The 13,222-nt window shown below is 40.0% G+C and overlaps 2 long non-coding RNA genes across 2 annotated transcripts in view; one reads left to right on the top strand and one right to left on the bottom strand.

Annotated features, from left to right (window-relative positions):
• LOC127344008 (uncharacterized) overlaps positions 1-13,222 on the top strand; it is a 28,694-nt gene that overhangs the window by 9,991 nt on the left and 5,481 nt on the right. The window lies entirely within an intron of this gene.
• Positions 9,152-12,077, bottom strand: LOC127344007 (uncharacterized). Its single transcript, XR_007877684.2, has 4 exons — positions 11,835-12,077; positions 11,684-11,762; positions 11,497-11,567; positions 9,152-10,632 (listed from the first exon to the last, which is right to left on the bottom strand). It is a non-coding gene; the product is annotated as an uncharacterized lncRNA (long non-coding RNA).

The following is a 13,222-nucleotide window of genomic DNA, read 5'->3' as shown; positions in this document are numbered from 1 at the left end:
CGATTATAAAGAAACAAAGCTAGTTGGTCACTTGTAACGTGAAGTGCATTATTAAGTTATAAAGTCCGGCCTCTCTACTGAGAACTGAGAGATAGGTCAAAGATTAATTTATCATGTGAAGATCCTAACAGCTTAAATACATTCTCTTTCATCTCTCTAGAGAGTTGAGATAACAAAAAATACAGTAGTTAGGATTTCTTAGCAACATGGCTAGTTAAGCACTGTGTAGAAATGACAAATGAAATAAATAATCTTACCATTTGAAACCACCTTAACTTTCGAACACCTCAAATGCCTCGGCATGATAGCCAGGGTGGCTATGTCTGAGAGTAGCCAATAATTACTAAAAGGAAAAAATTAGCAAAAAATGCTAGTACCATTCTCGAGCAGATCACCCTCTTCCAATCCAGCACTGTTTGACTACTCTGACCACGCGAAACTCTGCCAATTCCTATAGCTATGTTCTCAGTTCAGTGTGCTCCTCTGTGTCTGTGATGCTGTCCAGGACTGGCGCGGGGTTGACGAGGGAGGAAATCTCTGTTGTGTAGCTTTCTGGTCCCCGGCAACGGCGCCAGAAAATAGCTTGATGTCTACTTCCCCCTCCTTTTCCTGTAGACAGTGTTGGGCCTCCAAGAGCAGAGGTTTGTAGAACAGCAGCAAGTTTTCCCTTAAGTGGATCACCCAAGGTTTATCGAACTCAGGGAGAAAGAGGTCAAAGATATCCCTCTCATGCAACCCTGCAACCACAAAGCAAGAAGTCTCTTGTGTCCCCAACACACCTAATAGGTGCACTAGTTCGGCGAAGAGATAGTGAAATACAGGTGGTATGAATATATATGAGCAGTAGCAACGGTGCCAGAAAATAGCTTGCTGGCGTGTAGTTGATGGTGGTAGTATTGCAGCAGTAGTAACGCAGTAAAACAGTAAACAAGCAGTAGTAACGCAGCAGTATTTAGGAACAAGGCCTAGGGATTACACTTTCACTAGTGGATACTCTCAACATTGATCACATAACAGAATAGATAAATGCATACTCTACACTTTTGTTGGATGATGAACACATTGCGTAGGATTACACGAACCCTCGATGCCGGAGTTAACAAGCTCCACAATAATGCTCATATTTTAGTAACCTTTAGTGTAAGATAGATCAAAAGACTAAACCAAGTACTAGCATAGCATGCACACTGTCACCTTCATGCATATGTAGGAGGAATATATCACATCAATATTATCATAGCAATAGTTAACTTCGCAATCTACAAGAGATCATGATCATAGCATAAACCAAGTACTAACACGGTGCACACACTGTCACCTTTACACACGTGCAGGAGGAATAGAACTACTTTAATAACTTTGCTAGAGTAGCACATAGATAAATTGTGATACAAACTCATATGAATCTCAATCATGTAAAGCAGCTCATGAGATTATTGTATTGAGGTACATGGGAGAGAGATGAACCACATAGCTACAGCGGAGCCCTCAGCCTCGGGGGTGGATTACTCCCTCCTCATCATGGAGGCAGCGATGGCGGTGAAGATGGCGGTGGAGACGGCGGTGGAGATGGCTCCGGGGGCAATTCCCCGTCCCGGCAGGGTGCCGAAACAGAGTTCTGTCCCCCGAATTGGAGTTTCGCGATGGCGGCGGCGCCCCTGGAGTCTTTCTGGAGTTTCGTCAATTGGTGTCGAAGTTTTAGGTCACGACGGCTTAAATAGGCGAAGAATCGGAGTCGGAGGGGCCACGGGCTGCCCAAACCATAGGGGGGCGCGGGCCCCCCCTAGGCCGCGCCACCATGTGGTTTGGTGGGCCTGTGCCCCCCCTCTGGTCCCTCTCGTGTGTTCTGGATGCTTCCGGGGATTCTAAGATCTTTGGCGTTGATTTCGTCCGATTCCGAGAATATTTCGTTACTAGGATTTCTGAAACCAAAAACAGCAGAAAACATGAACTGGCACTTCGGCATCTCGTTAATAGGTTAGTTCCAGAAAATGCACGAATATGACATAAAGTGTGCATAAAACATGTAGATAACATCAATAATGTGGCATGGAACATAAGAAATTATCGATACGTCGGAGACGTATCAGCATCCCCAAGCTTAGTTCTGCTCGTCCTGAGCAGGTAAAACGATAACACAGATAATTTCTGGAGTGACATGCCATCATAAACTTGATCATACTATTGTAAACACATGTAATGAATGCAATGATCAAAACAATGGTAATGACATGAGTAAACAACTGAATCATAAAGCAAAGACTTTTCATGAATAGCACTTCAAGACAAGCATCAATTAAGTCTTGCATAAGAGTTAACTCATAAAGCAATAATTCAAAGTAAAAGCATTGAAGCAACACAAAAGAAGATTAAGTTTCAGCGGTTGCTTTCAACTCATAACATGTATATCTCATGGATAATTGTCAACATAGAGTAATATAACAAGTGCAATATGCAAGTATGTAGGAATCAATGCACAGTTCACACAAGTGTTTGCTTCTTGAGGTGGAGAGAAATAGGTGAACTGACTCAACAATAAAAGTAAAAGAATGGTCCTTCAAAGAGGAAAAGCATCGATTGCTATATTTGTGCTAGAGCTTTGATTTTGAAAACATGAAACAATTTTGTCAACGGTAGTAATAAAGCATATGTATCATGTAAATTATATCTTACAAGTTGCAAGCCTCATGCATAGTGTACTAATAGTGCCCGCACCTTGTCCTAATTAGCTTGGACTACCGGATCATCGCAATGCACATGTTTTAACCAAGTGTCACAATGGGGTACCTCTATGCTGCCTGTACAAAGGTCTAAGGAGAAAGCTCGCATTGGATTTCTCGCTATTGATTATTCTCAACTTAGACATCCATACCGGGACAACATAGACAACAGATAATGGACTCCTCTTTTATGCATAAGCATGTAACAACAATTAATAATTTTCTCATATGAGATTGAGGATATATGTCCAAAACTGAAACTTCCACCATGGATCATGGCTTTAGTTAGCGGCCCAATGTTCTTCTCTAACAATATGCATGCTTAACCATAAGGTGGTAGATCTCTCTTACTTCAGACAAGACGGACATGCAAAGCAACTCACATGAAATTCAACAAAGAGTAGTTGATGGCGTCCCCAGTGAACATGGTTATCGCACAACAAGCAACTTAATAAGAGATAAAGTGCATAATTACATATTCAATACCACAATAGTTTTTAAGCTATTTGTCCCATGAGCTATATATTGCAAAGGTGAATGATGGAATTTTAAAGGTAGCACTCAAGCAATTTACTTTGGAATGGCGGAAAATACCATGTAGTAGGTAGGTATGGTGGACACAAATGGCATATTGTTGTTTGGCTCAAGGATTTGGATGCATGAGAAGTATTCCCTCTCGATACAAGGTTTAGGCTAGCAAGGTTATTTGAAACAAACACAAGGATGAACCGGTGCAGCAAAACTCACATAAAAGACATATTGTAAACATTATAAGACTCTACACCGTCTTCCTTGTTGTTCAAACTCAATACTAGAAATTATCTAGACCTTAGAGAGACCAAATATGCAAACCAAATTTTAGCATGCTCTATGTATTTCTTCATTAATGGGTGCAAAGCATATGATGCAAGAGCTTAATCATGAACACAACAATTGCCAAGTATCACATTACCCAAGACATTTATAGCAATTACTACATGTATCATTTTCCAATTCCAACCATATAACAATTTAACGAAGAAGAAACTTCGCCATGAATACTATGAGCTAAGAACACATGTGTTCATATGAACCAGCGGAGCGTGTCTCTCTCCCACACAAGCATTTATTCAAACAAAAACAAAAACAAAAGCACACAGACGCTCCAAGCAAAGCACATAAGATGTGACCGAATAAAAATATAGTTTCAAGAGAAGGAACCTGATAATTTGTCGATGAAGAAGGGGATGCCTTGGGCATCCCCAAGCTTAGACGCTTGAGTCTTCTTAGAATATGCAGGGGTGAACCACCGGGGCATCCCCAAGCTTAGAGCTTTCACTCTTCTTGATCATAGTATATCATCCTCCTCTCTTGACCCTTGAAAACTTCCTTCACACCAAACTCGAAACAACTCATTAGAGGGTTAGTGCACAATAAAAATTAACATATTCAGAGGTGACACAATCATTCTTAACACTTCTGGACATTGCATAATGCTACTGGACATTAATGGATCAAAGAAATTCATCCAACATAGCAAAAGAGGCAATGCGAAATAAAAGGCAGAATCTGTCAAAACAAAACAGTTCGTATTGACGAATTTTAAAATGGCACCAGACTTGCTCAAATGAAAATGCCCAAATTTAATGAAAGTTGCGTACATATCTGAGGATCATGCACGTAAATTGGCTTAATTTTCTGAGCTACCTACAGGGAGGTAGACCCAGATTCGTGACAGCAAAGAAATCTGGAACTGCGCAGTAATCCAAATCTAGTACTTACTTTTCTATCAAAGACTTTACTTGGCACAACAAAACACAAAACTAAGATAAGGAGAGTTTGCTACAGTAGTAAACAACTTCCAAGACACAAATATAAAACAAAGTACTGTAGCAAAATAACACATGGGTTATCTCCCAAGAAGTTCTTTCTTTATAGCCATTAAGATGGGCTCAGCAGTTTTAATAATCCATTCGCGGGAAATAGTATTTGAAGCAAAAGAGAGCTTCAAGAGGCAAATTCAAAACACATTTAAGTCTAACATGCTTCCTATGCATAGGAATCTTGTACACAAATGAATTCATGAAGAACAAAGTGACAAGCATAAGAGGATAAAACACGAGTAACTTCAAGATTCTCAACATAAAGAGGGGAAACTTAATATTATTAAGATGCATACAACCATATTTCCCTCTCTCATAATAACTTTCAGTAGCATCATTGATGAAATCCACAATATACCCATCACTTAAAACATTCTTATCATGGTTCATATGCATAGAAGTATCATTAATTTTGGCATAAGAAGAGTTATTCTCATTAATAGTAATTGGAGCAAGATTATTATCAAGAATTTGAACATGGTAAACAAGTTGCATATTAAAAGAATTGTTTTTGGTAATCCAATCATGACTATGACAAGTTTCATAAGGGTAGTTATAACCTATATCATAGCATTCTTTATAATAATCATCAAAGATCGGAGGCACAGTGTCATCATAAGAAATAGAATAGTTATCTTTCACAGTCGGTTTATCTATGACCATACCATCGTTGTTATTAGAAGGAGATGTATCAAACACATAATGATCAGTAGCAAATGGATTTTCAAACACCTCTTCCCCAAGCTTACAGCTTTCTATATTATTATGGGAGGAAGCATGGATAGCACTGACACTATGGCAATTATTATCATCATTTTCAGAATTAGTTTCCCAGAGATTTGCAATATCAAAAGTAGTGTGCTCATTCAAATCATGATCGCTAATGTATGTAAAGGGCATAGGAAGATCATCATATTCAGATTCACTGTCACAATAATCATTAGGAGCAACATACTTACGGTTACTTAGCGTTATCTCATTCACGCGGGGATACGCCGTTACCTCTTTCTTTTTATTCTCCTTCTTCTTCTTCTTCTTCTTCTTCTTCTTCTTCTTCTTCTTCTTCGTTCCCTTCTTCCTCTTCTTCTCTTCCTTCTCCTTGTTCCCTTCTTTAGGAGGAAGAGGCTTGAAGGTTGGCTTGTCCGCATAACCTGATTTACTTTCAGAAACAATAGAAGAAACTTGGGAGGATCCCTCCTTTTCATTAATTAGTTGAAAACACACAGCGGTCCTATCGTATTTTGGCAAGGTGTCATCTTCTAAAATATTTTGTATGTAAGTATTTGTATGGCTATTATCAATGCAATAAGAAAAACACCCATGCAGGACATCATCAATATCAAGATCACTCATATGTAACAAAGAGATTTTTCTCGACAGTTCTTCACACCCCAAAAATAAAGTAAGTTCATCATGCTGATTAGGAGTAATTTCATCATCACAATACAAATTTGCAGCACTCATTGGGTTCAAATTATCATTAGAGGAGCATTGAAAATTAAAATGACCCACTTCATGGCAAACTTCACAAATAAAAGGATAGAGGGCACAAACTTTTTTACCAAGATCATCTAGAGCCCTAAACCACTTTCTAGTTTTTTCATTAATATGATGGATGCAATATTCATCTTTGACTTGATTAATTCCACAAGGTCTATGCATTCCACAAAAATTAACATGCTTATAGGAAATAGCACTCTTAGGAGTTTGAGCATGCTTATGGCAATAATTAACAACAATTTCATTCTTCATGCAAGCCTCTTTAAAAGGTTCATGATACTTATCAAAATTCTTCCTAGGCAATTCAAAATGAGAAGCAAAGGCTTTATAAAGATTTGCAGCAACTTGAGAGTCAAGACCATAAGTAGCACTCATATTTCGAAATTTATCGGTATCCATAAAAGCTTCAATGCATTCATAATCATAATTTATACCTGACTCTTTACCTTTGTCGTTCTCCCATCCTTCAGCGTTGTCCTCAATCCGATCAAGAAGATCCCACCTAGCTTCAACCTCCTTGCTTGTGAAAGATCCCTCCGAACACGCGTCCAGATAGTCCTTGTGTTGTCCTGAAAGCCTCGCATAAAAATTGTTAACAATAACATTACGGGGAAGCTCATGAATGGGACATTTGAGCATCGTTGACTTCGATCTCCCACGCTTGAGAAATACTCTCTCCATCACGAGGATAAAAGTTATAAATATAATTCCTATCAATATGCACTTCATGAGGAGGATAAAATTTAGAATAAAAGAGAGATGCAATTTCCTCCCAACCAAGAAAATGTCTATTCTCCAACAATTTATACCAATGCGCCGCTTTACTGCACAAATAAACAGAGAATAGCTTCTTCCTCACTTCATCCATAGAGATACCTGCACACTTGAATAACCCGCATAATTCGTGCAAAAACAGTAAATGATCTCTAGGATGGACAGTTCCATCCCCTTTATAGTGGTTGTCCATAACACGTTCAATAATTTTCATAGGTATTTTATACGGAATACTTTCAGCAGGTGAAATTAAAATATCAGAAGCATCATTAGAATCATCGCATATGGGAGATAAAGCATTATCAGAGCAAAATATTTCTTCCAAAGCTGAGGAGCAAAAAAGATTATCTTTATATAAACTAGCTTCCCCAAGCTTAGACTTTTCCATAGTATTAGCAGTAATTGCATTCATGCTAATAACATCACTACTATCATGCAAATAAGGTTCCACATGTTTTTTAATTTTCGCATCAAACAATTCTAAATCAGGAAAAAGACTAAAAAGCTCACCAATTTTTTTGTTGTTTTCCATTATGCCTAACTAGTGTAAACAAGAAACAAAAAGATGCAATTGCAGGATCTAAAGGAAATAGCTTCGAGTACTTACAATGGCGGAAAATAGCTTGGTAGCCGAGGTCCGGAGTGTGAGTACCTTTTACCTTTCCTCCCCGGCAACGGCGTCAGAAAATACTTGATGCTGTCCAGGACTGGCGCGGGGTTGACGAGGGAGGAAATCCCTGTTGTGTAGCTTTCTGGTCCCCGGCAACGGCGCCAGAAAATAGCTTGATGTCTACTTCCCCCTCCTTTTCCTGTAGACAGTGTTGGGCCTCCAAGAGCAGAGGTTTGTAGAACAGCAGCAAGTTTTCCCTTAAGTGGATCACCCAAGGTTTATCGAACTCAGGGAGGAAGAGGTCAAAGATATCCCTCTCATGCAACCCTGCAACCACAAAGCAAGAAGTCTCTTGTGTCCCCAACACACCTAATAGGTGCACTAGTTCGGCGAAGAGATAGTGAAATACAGGTGGTATGAATATATATGAGCAGTAGCAACGGTGCCAGAAAATAGCTTGCTGGCGTGTAGTTGATGGTGGTAGTATTGCAGCAGTAGTAACGCAAAGAAACAAGAAACAAGCAGTAGTAACGCAGCAGTATTTAGGAACAAGGCCTAGGGATTACACTTTCACTAGTGGATACTCTCAACATTGATCACATAACAGAATAGATAAATGCATACTCTACACTTTTGTTGGATGATGAACACATTGCGTAGGATTACACGAACCCTCAATGCCGGAGTTAACAAGCTCCACAATAATGCTCATATTTTAGTAACCTTTAGTGTAAGATAGATCAAAAGACTAAACCAAGTACTAGCATAGCATGCACACTGTCACCTTCATGCATATGTAGGAGGAATAGATCACATCAATATTATCATAGCAATAGTTAACTTCGCAATCTACAAGAGATCATGATCATAGCATAAACCAAGTACTAACACGGTGCACACACTGTCACCTTTACACACGTGCAGGAGGAATAGAACTACTTTAATAACTTTGCTAGAGTAGCACATAGATAAATTGTGATACAAACTCATATGAATCTCAATCATGTAAAGCAGCTCATGAGATTATTGTATTGAGGTACATGGGAGAGAGATGAACCACATAGCTACAGCGGAGCCCTCAGCCTCGGGGGTGGATTACTCCCTCCTCATCATGGAGGCAGCGATGGCGGTGAAGATGGCGGTGGAGACGGCGGTGGAGATGGCTCCGGGGGCAATTCCCCGTCCCGGCAGGGTGCCGAAACAGAGTTCTGTCCCCCGAATTGGAGTTTCGCGATGGCGGCGGCGCCCCTGGAGTCTTTCTGGAGTTTCGTCAATTGGTGTCGAAGTTTTAGGTCACGACGGCTTAAATAGGCGAAGAATCGGAGTCGGAGGGGCCACGGGCTGCCCAAACCATAGGGGGGCGCGGGCCCCCCCTAGGCCGCGCCACCATGTGGTTTGGTGGGCCTGTGCCCCCCCTCTGGTCCCTCTCGTGTGTTCTGGATGCTTCCGGGGATTCTAAGATCTTTGGCGTTGATTTCGTCCGATTCCGAGAATATTTCGTTACTAGGATTTCTGAAACCAAAAACAGCAGAAAACAGGAACTGGCACTTCGGCATCTCGTTAATAGGTTAGTTCCAGAAAATGCACGAATATGACATAAAGTGTGCATAAAACATGTAGATAACATCAATAATGTGGCATGGAACATAAGAAATTATCGATACGTCGGAGACGTATCAGTCTGTTACGAAGGGAAACACAAAACTGAACCTTCTGAAAGATTCAATTAGACAATGAACAAGACGGTAGAGTCAGAGGTAATCTCTGTTTTAAAAATGCCCTAACTTAAGTAATCATCAGACATTAAAATGGTGATGATTAAGACAGCTTCGCCACACAAATTTGAGTAACAAATATATCTGAAACCAAAAGATGTCGTCTTTTCTGTCTTGTTTTCTCCCCATAAGAAATTTGTCGAATTCTGTAGAGCATGCTATCTTCTTGTGGACACCGTCTCATTTGGTTACCTCGTATGCTTTCTAACTACCTCATTTACTTCATTTCAACATAACCAAACGTAAGAGCAACAACCATATACGCATGAGATAGTCTCAGTTTCAAAAATTAACTTACTAAAGTAACCCTCCCACGCCAAATTTCAGCCAACTCTAAAACCATGGCTCGGCCCTTTGTTACTGGTTTTAAGTTATGTTTGGTTTGAGCCATCTCATGCACTACCAATTTTTTCCAACCATTGGCTAGCCACAAAATTAGCTAAGTACGTGGGCAATTTTTGGCAAGGTGAAGGGGAATCGTGAGTTTGGTGGGCAATTTTCTAGTGCCGACCAAAATTTTGGCTACCAACCAAACAAGCCCCAATAAATCATAGCTTGCCAAAATTTTGGCACCCAAACATGCCCTTACATCCAAAATTTGGTAGTACCATAAGATAAAAGAACCATTTTCGTCAAGAAAACGAACTATGAATACAGAATCATGCAGATCATATCGGCATTTTTTAGAGGATACCAAATTGTGAATAAGGAAACAAGTGGAAGGGCAACATATATGGAAGGCCAATATGCCATACACAATTAGAACCATAGCAAAATTTGCGGTTGCAGAAATAACAATTCACTTGTCTGAGTTAATAATTAAACATCAAAAAAGATGCAGAAGAATACATTGTATGTTTAGAAAAACCTTGTCGAGCATTTCTTTACCTACAGTTCTTGATTCAGAAAAGCAAGCAACCAACACGGCAGTCTCAACAATACTCAAAATTAGTTCCGCTGAGTGCTAATATTTCTGAATCGTGTGAGGTAAAGCACAGTTATGTTGGCGCCATATTTCAATGAAAATGTGCATTAAAATGGACAAAGTGATTCTCCAAAATGCTTTTCAAAATTAGTTCCACTCAGTCAAAATAATTCCAAAATCGAACTGAATAGATACAAGATACAGTCGATTCATTAAATCTCCACTAAAAGGATGAACTAATTACACCGGTTGGCAATTGTCGACCTAATGGCGAGCATTTCCATGGATGGCTCATGTAATGCAGCAAATCCAGTTTAAAAAGTAGGTGAAAAACAGATTCAAAAGTACATCTGATTTGAAGGGCTAGCCTGAGAGGATGGAGAAGGTAATGGAAATGAGAAATACCTCAAAGCACAAGGGCAACACGAATGCTCAGCGCTTCTAATTATGAGTATTGTGCACTATGCTGTGGAAAAATAAAATAGAATGAAACTATTTGAAGGTAAAAAGAAGGTGATGTACATACGTAAACACTAAGAGTAAAGATTAGTACACTTATTCACTGCAATAACAGATCAAATCTGTAAGAAAAGTGAAACTGCTACCTAAGACACTGTCAGATTACTACCAAAGTAAGGATCGAAATAAGGAGAAATAGTGTATTCTCACTCATGCCAAGACAAACACAGCTAACTCCATTGTTCACAAGTTATTAGCTAGTAAATAGTAATCCGCATCATAGATGGATTTGCATTATCGCATCATCTTGAAGGTCTATCAAGTATACACATTGAATGGGAATTTGAGAGATGATGATTTCCAACCGAAGAAGGGTGAAGTATAATATAGATATCCTCCATATTTTTAGTAGATCTTAATTCGTATAATTAGAGATAATGATTTTTAGTAGGTCTATCAAGTATACGCATGGTAAAGTTTGTTCTCAAATATATGTGACAAATCATGTCCTGTGACTGTGAGGACTCAAATATCATGTATGGAACTAAAAAAGCAGAAACACCTAAGAACCTCAGATGCATGCCACCGGTCAGCCATACAATTTAGTCCTTCTCAAGTACTTTATACATCAAATTCAATGTGATAAATACTGGGTGAAGATGCATTCAAATATAAGTATGTGCAGCCAACGAAGCAACATGTAGGTCGATCCTCTCTGTTGGTAATGCCATAACTGTCGATATGAGGTGCAACACAAGGAATGCAGGAAGCAGGAAGGTGCATTCGAAGTTGATAACAAGCACACCAAATTTCAGCACGGGTTGAATCCCGGCAAGGAGTATCCAACAAAAACCAAAACAATGTAGTTTACCTTCAGAACCGAGACGATGTATCTCATCAAGTTTTTATCCAGTAGCGCAGCAGGTTTGTTTATGCCTGGATCTATGTAAGAAAATATGTTTGAAAAGAAGCAGGCATAAAATGGAGGTGGATTGAGAATCAGAGAGAAAAAAAGAGAATACGCCAGAACATGAGAAACCTAGCCTCACCAGTCTCACCTTTTCTCCCTAGTTGATCTTCCTCGCCAACGAACCAGACCAGCCTCGGGTCCACTCGCACCCCCTCGTCCTCCATTCCCTAGAGCCAGAAGAAATGAGTAAGAGAAGTGACGGAGAGGAGACGGAAAGAGGAGGGAGAAGCAAACCTCACCAACACAGGAGAGCAGCGAGGAAGTAGGGAGGCGCTCATGGCGCACTCGGCGGCGCGCTCGCAACAGCTAACCCTAACACGCCATCTCGTCGAGCTCGCCGGCCGTCGTTACAGCCGGTCTCTCAGTGCCACCTCCTGTGGAGGCGCTCGTCGACGAGTCAGCGCCGACGCTGCCGGTCTCCCCCGCGCCGCCTTCTCTTCATCTTTTCTCCTCGCTGGAAGCACCACCTTCAATCACCTTCTTGACCTGCAAAGCATACGGTAGGTTTCAGGAAAAAAAAATAGCGCCTCAAAGTAAAATACACAATTGAAATGAAATTTCAATATATACGCCCCTCTCTAGTAAGCACTCCATGAACAAAGATACGACATAAACTGGAAGATGTAGGAATCAACAGCTGATTTGCACGATGACCTAATTCTACTATGTTCACACTACACAACCTTAGAAAACTATTCCAAATCATGTAGCTTTTTATTGATATACTATCTGAACATGATGCACAATATAAGCTTGTACCAAACATGCCTTGTGCCTAGTACTGTAGATAAAATTGGTGCCTTCCAGGGAATTCCACTTCCTAATCTTTTGAGCAGAAACACAACAATACTACTCCCTGCAACCACATGATATATGATTACATAGCATATCTCCCAAATAACAAGTGCAAGATGAAATATAACTGAAACAATGGAATTTGCTAAATAAGCATGGACTCAAAATTGTGGCTTTTCAAATTGGAAAATCAAACCTAAAGCTGCAGATTGACCTGAGCGCACGTGCAAATGATTGAAACTTGACAATAATGAGGGTATGAACACCACACATATTCTTCTACTCTGAAACCTATAATAACCATAGAAGAATGGAGCAATTCTAAGTACTCCATAATAGAAAGGTAATGATGTGTGTAAACTGGTCCTACGGGAAAAACCAAAATACCACACACCTAGACAGTAAGTAATCTATCATGAGAATCCTACGGAAAGATCAAACCGAAATAAGAACAAGAGGTCTCAGCCTCACCTCATGCAACAACTTCCTGAACTTCAGCATGGTCTGCAGTGGCCATAGAATAAAAATGAACTTTAATGGCAGAACCGTGGAACCCATTGGACCAGATGGATTACGGAAAAGAAGGAAGCAAGCGACCTCATCAGGGACACCACCAACACCTCGCTGTTACATTAGGTGGAATGAATTTTAGAGTGGGTATTGGCTTTCCTGTAGTGACCTATAACCTGCATTTCAAATGTCCAAGCTTCGGTGAATGAAAACTAAAATTGCATGAAAGTCCTACTCCATTGCACAATAGCAGAGGAATGCATAGTTGAAAGCCAAATGTTTGCTCATGGACCACTTTATTACATGCACTGGGAGTCTGTGA

This window comes from Lolium perenne, chromosome 3 (genome assembly GCF_019359855.2).
Source record: "Lolium perenne isolate Kyuss_39 chromosome 3, Kyuss_2.0, whole genome shotgun sequence".
Taxonomy (NCBI): domain Eukaryota; kingdom Viridiplantae; phylum Streptophyta; class Magnoliopsida; order Poales; family Poaceae; genus Lolium; species Lolium perenne.
This window is presented reverse-complemented; position numbering and strand designations above follow the sequence as displayed.